The following is a 16,184-nucleotide window of genomic DNA, read 5'->3' as shown; positions in this document are numbered from 1 at the left end:
ATTCCATTCAGCTCTTTCTCGCCTCTCAGCTGAGCCCATTCCCCACTCTCCACAACTCCTACCACACTTTCTTGAGTATTCAAGTAAAATCTTCTATATTCTTAGATTTTTTTCCTGAATGCTTCCTTTTCTTTTTTGTTCCAACAACTCTCAATGCTAGTGGCACTTATAATTCATTAATTTGATTGATCATCTAGCCACTGTCCCTCAACCACTCATGCCTTCTACTATCATTCCCATGTGTATATCCTCAAATTCTTCAGCCATGATTCCCCTCATTGAGCTTTGCCAGGAAAACACCTGACCTTCATTAAATCCTTCTGTCTACATCTCTGCACCCATATCCTGGCAGCCAGCTGAATATGGCTGGCCAAAAGCACACCTACTGGTCTCACCTCAAGTTCATGATTGCTACCGTGTTTCCCAAAAAATAAGACTGGGTCTTATACTAATTTTTGCTTCAAAAGATGCATTACGTTGTATTTTTAGGGGATATCTTTTTTTTTCATGTACAACGATCTACATTTATTCAAATACAGTCATGTATTCTTCTGGAACATTGTCGTAAGGTACTAAATGCATCTGTCTGGCTGACGATCTTAACCGGGACTTATTTTCAGGGTGGGTCTTATTTTCTGGGAAACATAGTACTGCCCTGCATACAGGCTGCTATACCCCCAGTCCATTCGCTCTCAATTGACTTAGGGAAATACTGTTCTTCTCCTTTCACCTCAAACTTGCAATTCCTCCTCGTTCTCTGCTGTGTCCCATTTCACTAGAAGATAGAAGCCAGCAAGAGGCTGCCACGCACTCCTGCTCATCATCTAGTTCTGCACCCTGCCCTCTGACTTGTTCCTGTTCCTGCGTCTGGGCTCCTGCTACAGCCTGTCTTCTGATGTTGCACCAGGTCACATCCTCTCTCACCTACCCAAGGGTATTGTTCCCACAACTCTCTCCTTTCTCTCCAACATCACCAGTTGTTTTACTGATGTTTTACTGAGCTGGTCTCTACTGGACCAGCTCTATCAGTATACAAAGATAATGTTATTAGCCCCACCTTAAAAAAATGAAAAATAAAAAAATAACTTTTTCTGACCCCATGTCTGTCTCTGGCTGCCTTCAACTACTCTACTCCCCTTTATAGCAAATCTTTTTTATTAAAAAAAAAAAAAAAAAAAAAATATATATATATATATATATATATATATATATATATATATATATATATATATATATATAATGTTATCCCCATTATCCCCATTTCCTCTCTGAACACACTTCATTCAGTTAGGCTTTTGCTTCAGGACTCCAATGAAACTGCTCTTATTCAGGGCACCAATAACCTCCACATTGCTGAACCCAATGATCAATTCAAAGTTCTCATCTTACCTGACCTTTCAGCAGTATTTGAAATAATCTTCCTCCTTCTTAACGTATTCTCTTCCCTGCTTTCAGAAACATGCTCTCTTAGTTCTCCTCTACCCTCCCAGGATGTGCTGCCTCTCTGTTCTCAGACATCCCTTTCCTATTTATACCTGCTCCCTAAGTGATCACCTCCAGTCTCACCACTTTAAGTGCCACTTACAATGTTATTATCTCCTTAATTTATGTCACCAGCTTGACCCTCCATTGACCTCCAAATTTATATATCTAACTGGCCATTGGAATTCTCCATTTGGGTGTCTAACAGGCATCTAACCCAAAACTCAATGTTCACTTTCTCCAACCTGTTCCTCCTTCAGCCCTCCCCATCTTAGTAATAGCATTTCCATTCTACCAGTTGCTGCAGCCGAAAAGCATTTGGAGTCATACTGTACTAGTCACTTTCTTGAACACCCCATATCTAATCTTCCAGCAACTTCTGTTGGACCTACCTTTGAAGTCATGTGAAATCCACCCATCATCTCCCTCACCCATCTCATCTCCCTGTCCTTGTCCAAGTATATATTATCTCTAGCCTAGATTCATGCAGAAACTTGACAAGTCACCTTTCTTTTCCTTTGTCCCCTGATGTCTACTCACCACAACTACCAGAGTGATCACATCACCCCCGTTCTTCCACTCTTAGTCTTTCCCATAACAGCAGTAACATAAGCCAACTCTTCATAGTGACCCTCAGGGCCACTGGCTAACTCTCTGACCATCTTTCCTGCATGGCCCCCTCTCATCCTCTGTTTCAACTACATTGACTTTCATGTTATTTCTCAAACATGCCGAGTATATTTCTGCCTTTGAACTGTTTCATTTGCTATTTCTCCTGCCTAGAATGCCCCTCGCTGTTATCCACATACCTCATTCACTTCCTTCTAGCCGTTTCTCAAATATCATGTTTTCAAGAATGCCTTCCCTGATCATACAATACAAAGTAACACCCCACCCACTGCTATTTCTGTCTTCTTGCTTTGCTTTATTTTTTGCTATAACTTACACATAGTTTTATACTGTGTTCTATATATCTCCTTGTCAATTTCTCTGTTGTCTCTCCCTCTTGAAACCTATCCTGAGTCCCATTCTACTGTGCTTTGATCACAGCTTACTGAATGCACTGGGATCCTGGGTAGAGGTGCTGGCTCCTCCCAGAAGTATTTGCATCTGCCTGGAACTCCAAATGGAATACAGGTATTGTACATGTACCTCCTGGTGAGGATATATACTTGGGTCAAAAAATCACCTACTTTTAAGGTCACTGCTAATATGAACCACAAAGACTTGGAAAACAAAGAAGTTTTACCCAAGTCCTCTCCTGGATCTGTGATCTCTTAGATTAGTTACCAGATGGAACCATCCTTCTCCCGTCATACCCTTCCCATTGGTGCCCCTCAGTGGACACCAATAAAATGCATACCAGGACACAGCTGGGGAATCTCTGCACCCTCCTCTCCATTCTCACACCCAGTTAATTCTGGCCCTCACATCTCTGTCCTGGAGAGATATAGCATTGCCCTCTCCTCTCAGATTTGCCTCTCCTGCTCCCATTTCTCCAGAGAAGAAAATAGACCTGTAAGCAAAAGAGTCAGCCAGGTAATCCCTCAGGCCTATTCTTGCTCTCAGATTCTCTAACTAAAGCAGCAGAGAAAACCAGAGTACTTGCTTCCCCCTATAATTCAGCACATAGCTTGTTCTCTTTTAAGGTTAAGTTTCTGGCACTACAAAAATGATTAGTTAATTGGGTGTAGGCAGTGCAAAACAAAAGGGGGCTGTGAGCATAGACAGCTGTAAGTGGTTTTCTCAAATTATCTCCATTAATGTTGAGAATAAATTCCCAGGATGCTATGCCTTCAGAGCTTCTGATTTGTCTTAGAAATTAGAAACAATGTTAACTGCTTTTGCACATTCTCATGCTCTTTCAGAGCCACACCACCCACGAGGGTCACCCTGGGAAGCGCAGAACACAGGTGGCAGGAGCTTAAGTCAGAGCTTGGGCTGTCACACCTCTAAAGCCTCCACCAAAGCAGTGAAGATACAGCAGGGATGGTGGGCTAAGGAGGGACCTGCATTTAGTTTCTGGAACACCCTCCATTCAAGGTGGGCACAATGTTTCTTGTGAGAAGCTCGGCCCATGGCTGGCCCCTCTCGCATCAACTCCATTTCACCTCACAGCTACTCATAAGACATGAAAGAATAGAAAATGATGGTTATTGTCTATTAATTGGCCTTGTGGTAAATCAACAGTGAATTGCTGGTGACTGGAAGAAAATTACTTATTCTTACTTAAGGGCAAAATATCTTTTTTCATCTTTTTGCCGGAAAAAGAAATGAGAAATGTTTAAATTAATCAGTGGGAATAAAAGCAGTAAGGGGTGGAGGTGGGGGGTAAATGTCTTGCATCTGGTTTAAATACAATCTTCTAATTATGAATTAGCATTTCAGTTATTATTGAAAAATAACATCAATTGCTAAATTACCAGTCTTTAGTCACTCCACTGAGAAGCATTTATTTGCACCAGCAGCAATCAAGCTAATATTGCCTTTGGATTTCCCTTGGCATAGCTGCTAAGCATAGCAGAAAGGCCCAAACTAAAGTATTTTTTTTCTTTTATCTATTTTCTTTTTTAATTAAATTTATTGAGGTGACATCCGTTAATAAAATTATAGAGGTTTCAAGTGTAGAATTCTATAATACATCATCTGTATATTGCATTATGTGTTCACCACCCAAAGTCAAATCTCCCTCCGCCACTATTTGTTTGACCCCTTTTATCCTCTTCTGCCTTCTCCGCTCCCACCTTACCCTCTGGTAACCACTACACTGTTGTCTGTGTCTGTGAGTTTTTGTTTGTCTTATTCATTAGTTGCCTTCAGTTTCATGTCTGATTTTTGGTCCTCGTATGCCTCCCCGCACCCAGCAATGGTGGGATGCTGGTGAGGATTCTCTTGCTGACAGAAAGCAGAAGTTTTGACTATAAATATCAAGCAGAGCCTTGAACCCCTTTGTTTTCAAGAGTAAATCATGCCTTTGCATTCCACAGTAGAGCTATTTAGACACTGGAAAAAATTCCATGCATTAAACAAATGAGCATTAGCTGCCCTCCACACACATACACCTTCTCCCAGGTCTCCATTGGTTTCTGTCTGTAAAGCTAGAGGTATGAGGACAGTCTTACAGCCAACCTGGATCCTACAGTGCAGAGGAAAGGTAGTGTTTACTTTTTTGGCTGGTTCTGGTCCAGAACGGAGAGGGTTTGAAAGGACAGGTAAAGTGGAAAGAGCACTCTACAGGGCCAGGCAAACCTTGGTTCGATATTGATTCCAGCTTCACAGGCCATGAGCCTGAAGCAAGCTATGCAACTTCTGTGACCCTCAGCATCCTCCCAGGTAGACTGGCTTAGTGATACCTACTCCAAATAGTTGTTTTGAAGCTTCAGGTTACTATATGCATAGGGCCTTTTTACAGAGAAGGCAACTGAGGCCCAGACAGGGAAATAATCAATCGCCAGTGCTCACAGCAAGTCACTGGTCTCGCCAGGGTCAGAGGCTGCCTTTAAAGTTCTATCATTCTATTGCATTTGCTTCCCGTGGCAACTCAAATTCCGTAGTTCAGTCACATTCCCCCATGAAAAGAAGGATGTAAATTACTTCATTAGTAGTGTATTACATTGCTTACACATTGAAAAGGTAACTTGTTGGATATCTTTGTTACATAAAACAATATCATTAATTTCATTGTTTCTTTTTTTTTTAATGTGACTTCTGGGAAAGTTAAAATTAGTTATGTGGTTTACCTTATATGTCTATCGGATGCCACAGACTAACCCAGAATCAGATTTCCTCAGTTGTTTAAAAAAAAAAAAAAAAGCCATTTTTTTTGCAGTTTAGCAGTTCAAACAGGTTGATGTAGTTTAGAAAAACTCCCAAGTGATTTTCATATACAGCTCAAGTTAAGAACCATTGTTCTGAGTCTTTGGTTCAAGAAAAATGACCCTGCAATAACAGTGGATAGTATTTGTAGATGATGTTGTTTTGCAATCACTTGGTACCAGGCTCTTTACCCACATATCCTGGGTCCCTTATAGGGAAATTGTGATTTCGAAGAAGACCCCAGAGGTATGCACATGTTTTCTCATGTAACCAATTTCATCACTCTTTCATCACTCGTTATTAAGAATATTAGAACCACCTTGTTAAAGATATCTCATCCAGCAAATATTTATCCATATAGGCTGGCCACTGTTCTAAACCATAGGTATTCAAGAATGAGTAAGACGGTGAGATTCCTGCCTAACAAGAGTTTCCATTCTGTTCAATAGTGGAACCAGTTAAGATGTGTCTGGCTGTAGAAAACAGAAAACCTGAATAAAATGCCTTAAACAGATGTGTTTCTTCATGTACCAAGAAGTCCAGAAGTACAGCAACTACAACTGTGGGTCCCAGGATCGGACTCTGCTCCTCTGGGGTTCTTTTGATCCTGCTCTGCTCCATCCAGAACACTTAATTCTCAGGCTGCTTAGCAAGATGCCATTTTGCTACACATGCCATCTCCACTTCCTCATCCCCAACTCTCAACTTAACCTTCTGTGATCTGTCTCTGAGCCCTTCTCCTTGGTCACAGTCTCCAATCCCAAGTTCTAATGTCTTCTGTCATCCTGGACTTCACATCAATAGAACCCTTACTTCCCTGGTTCCAGAGCAGGGTTAGGGTTAGGGCCAGAGTTAGGGTTAGAGTGAGGGTTAGAGTGAGGGTTGGGCTTCCTCCTGATGGACCCTGATTCTCTTCTTCCCTCCCTTCTCAGTTCTCCTGCCTTCTCCCCTCCTCCACCCTTTACATGCTCCCCCTGAACAACTCATTCTCTTCCCCTACTTCATCTGGAATAAATTCCCAGAGCTGGACCACCAGCCTCACCCTCGATGCCACACTCCAGGCCATGTTCTCAGCTGCCTACTGTTACAGTGCCATTGCCTCTTCCATTTTTGCTGTGCAGACACTGTCTTAAAGTAAATTTGTGCTCACCTTGCTTTGTGAAATGAAGACTAGAGAACGCAGTGTTCACTATTTATGGGCAGCAGAAATGTTGACAAGAGAGCAAAGTAACATCACACCCTGCTCAGCAGTTGCTGACCACATCAGTGTCTGGTGTCAGGTATTATTAAAATGTGTCTCACAAAGCAAGACAAAGTGGATGAAGCAGTAAGAAGTCAATAAGAGGCCAGCCCCTGCTGTAAGAACAGAGCCTTTGAATAAATAATCAACAAGGCAACCAAGGGAGATGAGGGGACAGGCAGGATTGCTCCTGGCCAAAACAACTAGGAAAAGCTTGAGGACAAAGAGCCTAGTCAGACAATGAGAGCACCACTTGTTCAAAATCTCAACCCCTGAGCTTCCCTCTTTTCACACCCAAGCAGACCTGGGACTCCAATAGCAGGTAAGCTGTGGTCCACCATGCAACCTGACTGTCCCACCTGTGCAAGGATGTCCATCCTGACGGAGACACACACCATGAGAAGATTCCGCCTCATGCCCAAGATGAGCGATTGGGGCACTAAGCAATGTGTGCCTTACATCCTTCTTCAGCCACTTGGCCCAAGTCAGTAGGCCTCTGAATTGTAAGTGTCTGGTGCTGAGGGTACCATTTGATTGGGTCATGAGCTAGGAAGGATTGAAATAACCTGCCCTACTGCCCATCCTTTGAAAGCTCCAAATAACTAAGAGGGCACTCTAGAAGTCTGGGATTAAATTGAAGTCTACCTCTTCTCCCTAAAACCAGTCCCTCTCTCATAACTTGTCCATTTGCAATCACAGTACCACTTCTCTTCTGGGTTCAAAATCTCTCCCCCCTTGTCCATAACACAGTCACTTATTGATTAGTCACATCTCCATCACTCCATCCCTTCTCACTGCTTCTCATGTGATTGTTACAATGGCTACCTAACTGGAAACCTCAGCTCTAATCACACCATCCCTCTTACTTTCTGCAAAGTCTTTTGCTTCCTCCTGCCTAATAAAGTCAGAGCTCTCCACAGGCCACAGAAGGCAGCCTAAGAATGCATTCCCACAGGGGCAATGTTGGGTTTAGTGGTTCTGCTTCCAGGCCAACCTACAAGCCTGATGAAGAAGGACAGTCTGGGAAGAGAGGATTTTAATGGTAATAATGAGTCTAATGGGAAACTGGGACCAACTATGTGTCAAGCTCATTACATACATTTTTTTTATTAATCCCTGTATCAAACGTTCAAGTGGGTGTTCTTACTCCCACTTTCTATAAGAGAAGACTGAGGCTTGTAGAGGATGTCCTCGGAATCACACGGTTGGCACATGACTGACGGTAGACTCTAGCCTAGCTGTCAGAACCTGTGCCATGTTCTTGCTGCTGCACCTTCTCTTCCCATCATGGCAGGCAGACAACGGATAGAGGACAGGGTGTGATTTTAGTCACCACTATATCCCCTGGGCCTCAAACAGGGCCTGGCACTGTAGTGCCCATTACCATTTGTAGAATGAATGAATGTTGGAAAGGGCCAGCACTGATGGCCAGTGACATCTAAAGGGCAATAGATTATTGTAGCAAAAAGAACATGAAATGCAAGGTTCAGAATGTAAAGTGAAAAATAAGAATTAATTTATATAGACAAAGGGAAGTCACTGCAGCTTTTTAATTAATAAACGCTCTTTTCAACAGCTCCACCCTGAGTCTCTTACCAAGACTCTTAGAAGCATAACTAATATGAGAGGGGGTCCCTCCTAGCAATTTAATTCCTTGTTAAAATTTCTATGAAGGCTCCTTCTCAGCAAGACATGAAATCACTGATTTTTGCTCTATCTTCTCTGATTTGCACAGATCTATCCTTCTGAAAACCTCAAATGTGCAATTGTCATGCTGCCAGTAAGTCTTCTAAAATATTGATTTCAAATGTAAATTCCCATCCTCACTCATTGCCTTCAAAAGGAGAAGTGTGTCAGTAAAACAAAATCGTATTTCCCCACCTTTCACTCAGAGAGCAGCTGGCATTTCAATGCAAACTTTTTAAGTGAAAAAATGGAAACCCAATGTGATGATACATTGTGTTCAAGGAACAATGATACTTATGGCTGCAAGGCTGGGTGCATTTTATTTTATGGAAAGGGCTCTGGAGATCCACAACCAGGAGGCTCTGATGCTGTTCCAGGCTTCACTTCCTTCTATCCCTCAACTACCAGGAATCTGCCTCCTGTCCTTCTCTCACTCCCAAACTGCTTTCTTGAAGATCACCCATGGTCCTTTAAATCTTACACATCACAGTCTATTTTTGAGCTTATCCCTTTGACCATTTGAACAAATTCACATTTTGCCTTCCCCTTTGGAAGCTTCTTTTCCTTGGATTCTGTAACTCTCTTGATCTGGCCCTGTCTGGGCACTGGCCTTGTCTTCCATTTCCAGGTAACACATGAGAGCCTTTCCCAAGATTGTGGTCTAGGCCCATCTTCCCCTGCACTCTGTTTCTTTCTTTCTTTTTTTTTTAATTAAATTTTATTGGGGTGACAATTGTTAGTAAAATTACATAGATTTCAGGTTGTACAATTCTGTATTACATCATCTATAAATCCCATGTGTGTTTACCACCCAGAGTCAGTTCTCTACCATATATCTGATCCCCTTTACCCTCATCTCTCACCTCCCTCCCCACTTACCCTCTGGTAACCACTAAACTATTGTCTGTGTCTATGAGTTTTTGCTTCTCATTTGTTTCTCTTGTTCTTTGTTGTTTTTGGTTTATATACCACATATCAGTGAAATCATAGGGTTCTCTGCTTTTTCTGTCTGACTTATTTCACTTAACATTATACTCTCAACAGCCATCCATTTTCTCACAAATGTTCCTATATCATCTTTTCTTACCACCGAATAGTATTCCATGGTGTATATATACCACAACTTCTTTATCCATTCATCTATTGAAGGACACTTTGGTTGTTTCCATGTCTTGGCCACAGTAAATAAAGCTGCAATGAACATTGGAGCACACGTGTCTTTATGTATAAATGTTTTCAAATTTTTTGGGTAGAAACCCAGGAGAGGGATTGCTGGGTCATATGGTAATTCTATTTGTAATTTATTGAGGAACCTCCACACTGCCTTCCATAAGGTCTGCACCAGTCTGCATTCTCACCAACAGTGTATGAGGGTTCCTTTTTCTCCACAGCCTCTCCAACACTTGTTACTATTTGTCTTGTTGATGATAGCCATTCTAATTGGGGTCAGGTGATATCTCATTGTGGATTTATTTGCATTTCTCTGATGATTAGTGATGTTGAGCATTTTTTCATATGTCTATTTGCCATTTGTAAGTCCTCTTTGGAGAAATACCTCTTCAGGTCTTCTGCCCGTTTTTCAAATGGGTTGTTTGTTTTTTTGTTGTTGAGTTGCATGGTTTCTTATATATTTTGGATATTAGCCCTTTATCGGAGGCACTGTTTTCAAAAATCTTCTCCCATTCAGTTTGTGGCCTCTATTTTGTCGATGTTTTGCTGTGCAGAAGCTTTTAAGTTTGATATAGTCCCATTCATTTATTTCAGCTTTTACTTCCCTTGCCTTTGCAGTCAAATTCATGAAATGCTCTTTGAACCTAAGGTCCATAAGTTTAGTAGGCTCCCTCACAGCTTCCATGGATAATCTGTCACCCAGTGCTGTCACCGAGTTTTCCCATTTATCAATGGGAAAACAGGAACTGTCCCTTATAGTTCCTGTTTCCCCATTGATAAATGTCCACTTTCCATTCTGCCCACTACATCCACAAAGCTATATGTGGCTTTCCATTTCTGCCATCTCCTTTCTTCCTCTGAACACTTTTGTTCATGAAACATTTACTGAATGTTATGTTCCAGTCCCGGGATAGCCACTGAGGATACAAGGAGCAATAACACATGGCTTTGGTCCTCAAAGATTTTACTAAGCAAGTGAGACCAAAGTGGAAATGGTATTTGCTTGTTCGGAATCTCTTCTTCCAACAGCAATACCGCATCTGTTTTCCTCTGTAGAAGCACACTGCTCAGCCTATGTAGTTCTATCCTGGCACATGAGCCATGTCTGAACAATCAGAGTGTCCACATTACTGGCTATACAGTTGGTTCAGGGATGGGCATGTGACTGAGTCAGTTCAGACCTTTTGCTGAAACAACTAGAAATGAAGTGCCCTTTCCTTGTTAGCATAGTCTAGAGCTGCCAGCAGCCATGTTCACCACCCCAGGAGAAGTCTGCTTGAGAATAAAGCCTAATGCAGAAAATTGAATGAATTGATAGGAAATGTCAATCACCTTCCTGATGACACACGCTTAGACCTTGCTGCACCTGAAGCCAGATTCACTTCTTAAATTTCGTAGTTTCATGAGCCACCAAAAAGGACAACCACTGAATCACAATCACTTTCTTTAAAGATTTTTATTAAAATACAGCTAACGTACAAACAACCAAAGTGTACTTTGATAGATGATTGGATAAAGAAGATATGGTATATATACACAATGGAATACTACTCTGCTATAAAAAAGATGAAATTGTGCCATTTGTAACAACGTGGATGGATTTTGAGATTATTATGCTAAGTGAAATAAATCAGACAGAAAATGTCGAGAACCAGGACTTCACTCATATGTGGTATATAAAACTGAAGGCAATGAAGGGACCAGACAAACAAATAAAGAAACAAAAACTCAGACACAGACAAAAGTTTACTTGTTACCAGAGGATAAGGTGAAAGGACGGTGGTAGAAGAGCATAAAGGGAGTCAAATATATGTTGATGGAAAAAGAACTGACTCTGGTGATGAGCACATAAGGCAGTATATAGATAATGTATTATAGAATTGGACACTTGAAACCTATGAAGTTTTGTTGACCATTGTCCCTCCAATAAATTTTAATTAAAAAATAAATTTTAAAAATACAGCTAACTGTTTCTGATTAGTTCATTCACATATTCTTTTCTTTAGATTCCGCATATAAGTGAGATCATATGGTACTTGTCTTTCTCTTTCTGACTTATTTCACTTAACATAATGTTCTTTAGATCCGAAGAAAAAACCGCGAGTTGTTAGATGGGCGGGGAGGGGGGGATAAGGGGAAAGGTGAAGGAATTAGGAAGCAGCTGGTAACCACAAGATGGCTTCAGGGTTTTTTGAAAATTAATTTGGGGAACGTATTCAATAATGTTGTAAAGATTTTGTAGGGTATCCAATGGACATGTGTCCTATTTGTGAGACCACCTCAGGGATACTGTGGATGCCTGATCATGGCATTGGACACCAGAAGCTAAACATTAATGAATGCCAACTATAATTTTATATATATAATGTGATGGCTCAGTGCGATGTCGGAGGGATAGTGGATGGGGGAAGGGGGGTTCACAGTGTGAAGGATATAAATGATGAACGTCTAAGTATTACCTTGTCTTGTACACCTGAAACTAATAATTAAAAAAAAATAAAGAGAATAGAAGATCAAAAAAATACAGCTAACATACAATATTATATTAGTCTCAGATGTACACAACAGTTATTCAATATTTATTTACCTAAAAAGGCGGTCACCATAAGTCCAGAAACCATGTGACACCACACCGCGCTATTACAATATTATTGACTTATTCCTCATGCTGTACATTACACCCCCATGGCTTGTTTTATACCTGGAAATTTGGACCTCTTATTCCCCTTCATCTTTCTCCCCCTATTAAACATTTTCAATTACAGTTGACATTCAATATTATTTTACATTAATTTCAGGTGCATAGTATAATGGTTAGACATTTATATAATTTAAGAAGTATCTCCCTGACTAATCTAGTACTCACCTGGAACTATGCATATTTATTACCATATTATTGACTATAGTCCCTATGCTTTATTTTATGTCCCCATGACTATTTTGTAACTACCAATTTGTAATTCTTATTCCCTTCATTCTTTTCACCTGCACCCAACCATCTCTAATCTATTAGACCAATAAACCTAGTACCCATCTAACACCATACAGAGGTATTACAATATTATTAACTATATTTCTTATGCTGTACCCTATATCATCATGACTACTGTGTAACAACCAATTTGAACTTTTTAATCCTTTCCCCTTTTACACCTACCCCAACCCCCTCCCATCTAGCTACCATAAAAAATTTTCTCTGTATCTATGAGTTTCTTTCCGTTTTGTTTGTTAGTTTTGTTCTTTAAATTCCACGTATACCAGTATGCAAAATCACATTGCATCTGTCTTTCTCTGACATAATGCACTCAGCACAATACCCTCCAGAACCATCCATGCCACCACAGATGGCCAGAAGGCATTCCCTTCCATGCCCAAGCAATATTCCATTGTATACATGTACAACCTACTCATTATCTATTCATCCATCTGAGATCCAGGCTGCCTCCACATCTTGGCCATTGTAAACAATGCTGCAGTGAACATATGGATACACATGTCCCCTCATTAGGGGACATGTGTATGCTATTGGAAAACCAATAGCATTTTGGTTTTCTTTGGATAAATACCCAGAAATGGGATAACTGTGTTCTTATTTGTCTCTTGTTATAAACTGTGTTTCAAAGTCTATTTTGTCTGGTATAAGTATTGCTAATTCAGCTGTTTTGTTTGTTTGTTTCCATTTTCATGAAATATCCTTTTTCCATCCCTTTATTTCAATCTTTCAATCTGAAGTGAGTCTCTTGTAAGCAGCATATATAAGGGTTTTGTTTTCTAATCCGTTCAGCCCTCCTATGTCTTCTCATTGGAGCATTTAATCCATTCACATTGAAAGTAATTATTAATAGATGTATACTTATTGCCATTTTCATCCATATTTTTCACATTTTTTTCTTTTTTTAATTAAAGTTTACTGGGGTGACAATTGTTAGCAAAGTTACATAGATTTCAGCTGTACAATTCTGTACAGCTATAAATCACAATTCTGTACATCTATGAATCACATTGTGTGTTCACCACCCAGAGTCAGTTCTCCTTCCATCACCATATATTGGATCATTTTTACCCTCATCTACCACTGTTTCTCTTGTTTTATTTGTTGTTTTTGGTTCATATACTACATATCAGTGAAATCTTAGGGTTCTCTGCTTTTTCTGTCTGACTTATTTCGCTTACCAGTATATCCTCAAGATCCATCCATGTTGTCAGAAATGGTCCTATTTCATCTTTTCTTACCGCCGAATAGTATTCCATTGTGTATATATACCACAACTTCTTTATCCATTCATCTATCGAAGGACACTTTGGTTGTTTCCATGTCTTGGCCACCGTAAACAAAGCTGCAATGAACATTGGAGTACACGTGTCTTTATGTATAAATGTTTTCAAATTTTTGGGGTAGATACCCAGGAGAGGGATTGCTGGGTCATACGGTAATTCTATTTGTAATTTTTTGAGTAACCTCCACACTGCCTTCCATAGAAGCTGCACCAGTCTGCATTCCCACCAACACTGTATAAGAGTTCCTTTTTCTCCACAGCCTCTCCAACACTTGTTACTATTTGTCTTGTTGATGATAGCCACTCTGACTGGTGTGAGGTGATATCTCATTGTGGTTTTTATTTGCATTTCTCTGATGATTAATGATGTTGAGCATTTTGTCATATGTCTTTTTGCCATTTGCATGTCCTCTTTGGAGAAATATCTCTTCACGTCATCATCCCATTTTTCAATTGGGTTGTTTGTTTTTTTGTTGTTGAGTTTCATGAGTTCCTTTTATATTTTGGATATTAGCTCCTTATCAGAGGCACTGTATGCAAAAATCTTCTCCCATTCACTTGGTTGCCTCTTTATTTTGTCAATGGTTTCTTTTACTGTGCAGAAGATTTTAAGTTTGACGTAGTCCCATTCATTTATTTTAGCTTTTACTTCCCTTTCCCTTGGAGTCAAACTCATGAAATGCTTTTGAAGCCAAGGTCCATAAGTTTGTACCTATGTTTTCTTCTATGCTGTATATTGTTTTGGGTCTTATGCTTAATTCTGTGGTCCATTTTGAATTAATTTTGGTATATGGTGAGAGATAGCAGTCCAGTTTCATTCTTTTGCACGTGGCTTTCAAATTCTGCCAGCACCATTTATTGAACAGGCTGTCTTTTCTCCATGGTATGTTTTTTTGCTTCTTTGTCAAAAATTATCTGTCCATATTTGTGGGGGTTTATTTTTGTGTTCTCAATTCTATTCCATTGGTCTATGTGTCTGTTTTTCTACCAATACCATGCTGTTTTGATTATTGTAGCCCTGTAGTACAAGCTAAAGTCAGGCAGTATGATATTCCAGCATTGTTCTTTTTTCTTAAGATTGCTCTGGCTATTCGGGGTCTTTTGTGGTTACAAACAAATCTGATGATTTCATGTTCTAATTCTTTAAAAAATGTCATTGGGATTTTGATGGGGATTGTATTAAATCTGTATGTTGCTTTGGGTAATATGGCCATTTTAACTGTGTTCATTCTTCCAGTCGATGAGCACAAAATGTTTTTCCATTTCTTTGTGTCTTCTTCAATTTCCTTCAAAAATATCTTACAGTTTTCAGCATATAAATCCTTCACATCCTTGGTTAAGTTTATTCCTAGGTATTTTATTATTTTTGTTGCAATTGCAAAAGGAATTTTTTTTTTTTACTTCTGTTTCTGATATTTCATTGTTAGTATACAGGAATGCAATGGACTTTTCTACGTTGATTTTTGTAGCCAGCAACTTTACTGTATTCATTGACTGTTTTAAATAGAATTTTGGTGGAGTCTTTAGGGTTTTCTATATATAGCTTCATGTCATCTGCAAAGAGTGACAATTTAACTTCTTCAATCCCAATTTGGATGCCTTTTATATCTTTCTCTTGCCTGATGACTCTGGCGAGGACTTCCAACACTATGTTAAAAAGGAGAGGTGATAGGTGATAGCCCTGTGGTGTTCCTGAACACAGAGCAAAGGGCTTCAGTTTTTCACCATTTATTATGAGATTACCTGAGCTTTTGTCATATGTGGCCTTTATTATGTTAAGGTATTTTCCTTCCATACCTATTTTATTAAGTGTTTTAATCATAAATCGATGTTGTATCTTGTCAAATGCTTTTTCTGCTTCAATTGATATAATCATATGATTTTTGTCCTTTATTTTGTTTATGTGATGTATCACATTGATGGATTTGCGTGTGTTGAACTATCTTTGTGACCCTGGTATGAACCCCACTTGGTCGTGATGAAAAATTTTTTCAATGTATTGTTGCATTCGATTTGCTAGGATTTTGTTTAGGATTTTTGCATCTGTATTCATCAGAGATATTGGTCTGTAATTCTCCTTTTATGTGTGTTTTCCTTGCCAGGTTTGGTATCAAGGTAATGTTGGCCTCATAAAATGTGTTAGGGAGTACTGTCTCTTATTCAATTTTTTGGAAGAGTTTGAGCAGGATAGTTATTAGATCCTCTCTGAAGGTTTGGTAGAATTCACTAGTGAAGCCATCTGATCCCGGACTTTTGCTTTTGGGAAGGTTTTTGATGACTGAATCAATTTCATTACTTCATAGGTCTGTTTAGATTTACCAGTTCTTCATGGATTAGTCTAGGAAGTTTCCATGGTTTTAAGAACTTGTCCATTTCTTCTAGGTTATTAAATTTGTTGGCATATTTAATATATGGCATAATTAATTATTGGATGATCCTTTGTATTTCTGTGGCATCTGTGATAACTTTCCCTTTTTCATTTCTGATTTTGTGTATAAGTGTCTTCTCTATTT

The sequence above is a fragment of the Rhinolophus hipposideros genome, assembly GCF_964194185.1.
Source record: "Rhinolophus hipposideros genome assembly, chromosome: 6".
NCBI lineage: Eukaryota > Metazoa > Chordata > Mammalia > Chiroptera > Rhinolophidae > Rhinolophus > Rhinolophus hipposideros.
This window is presented reverse-complemented; position numbering follows the sequence as displayed.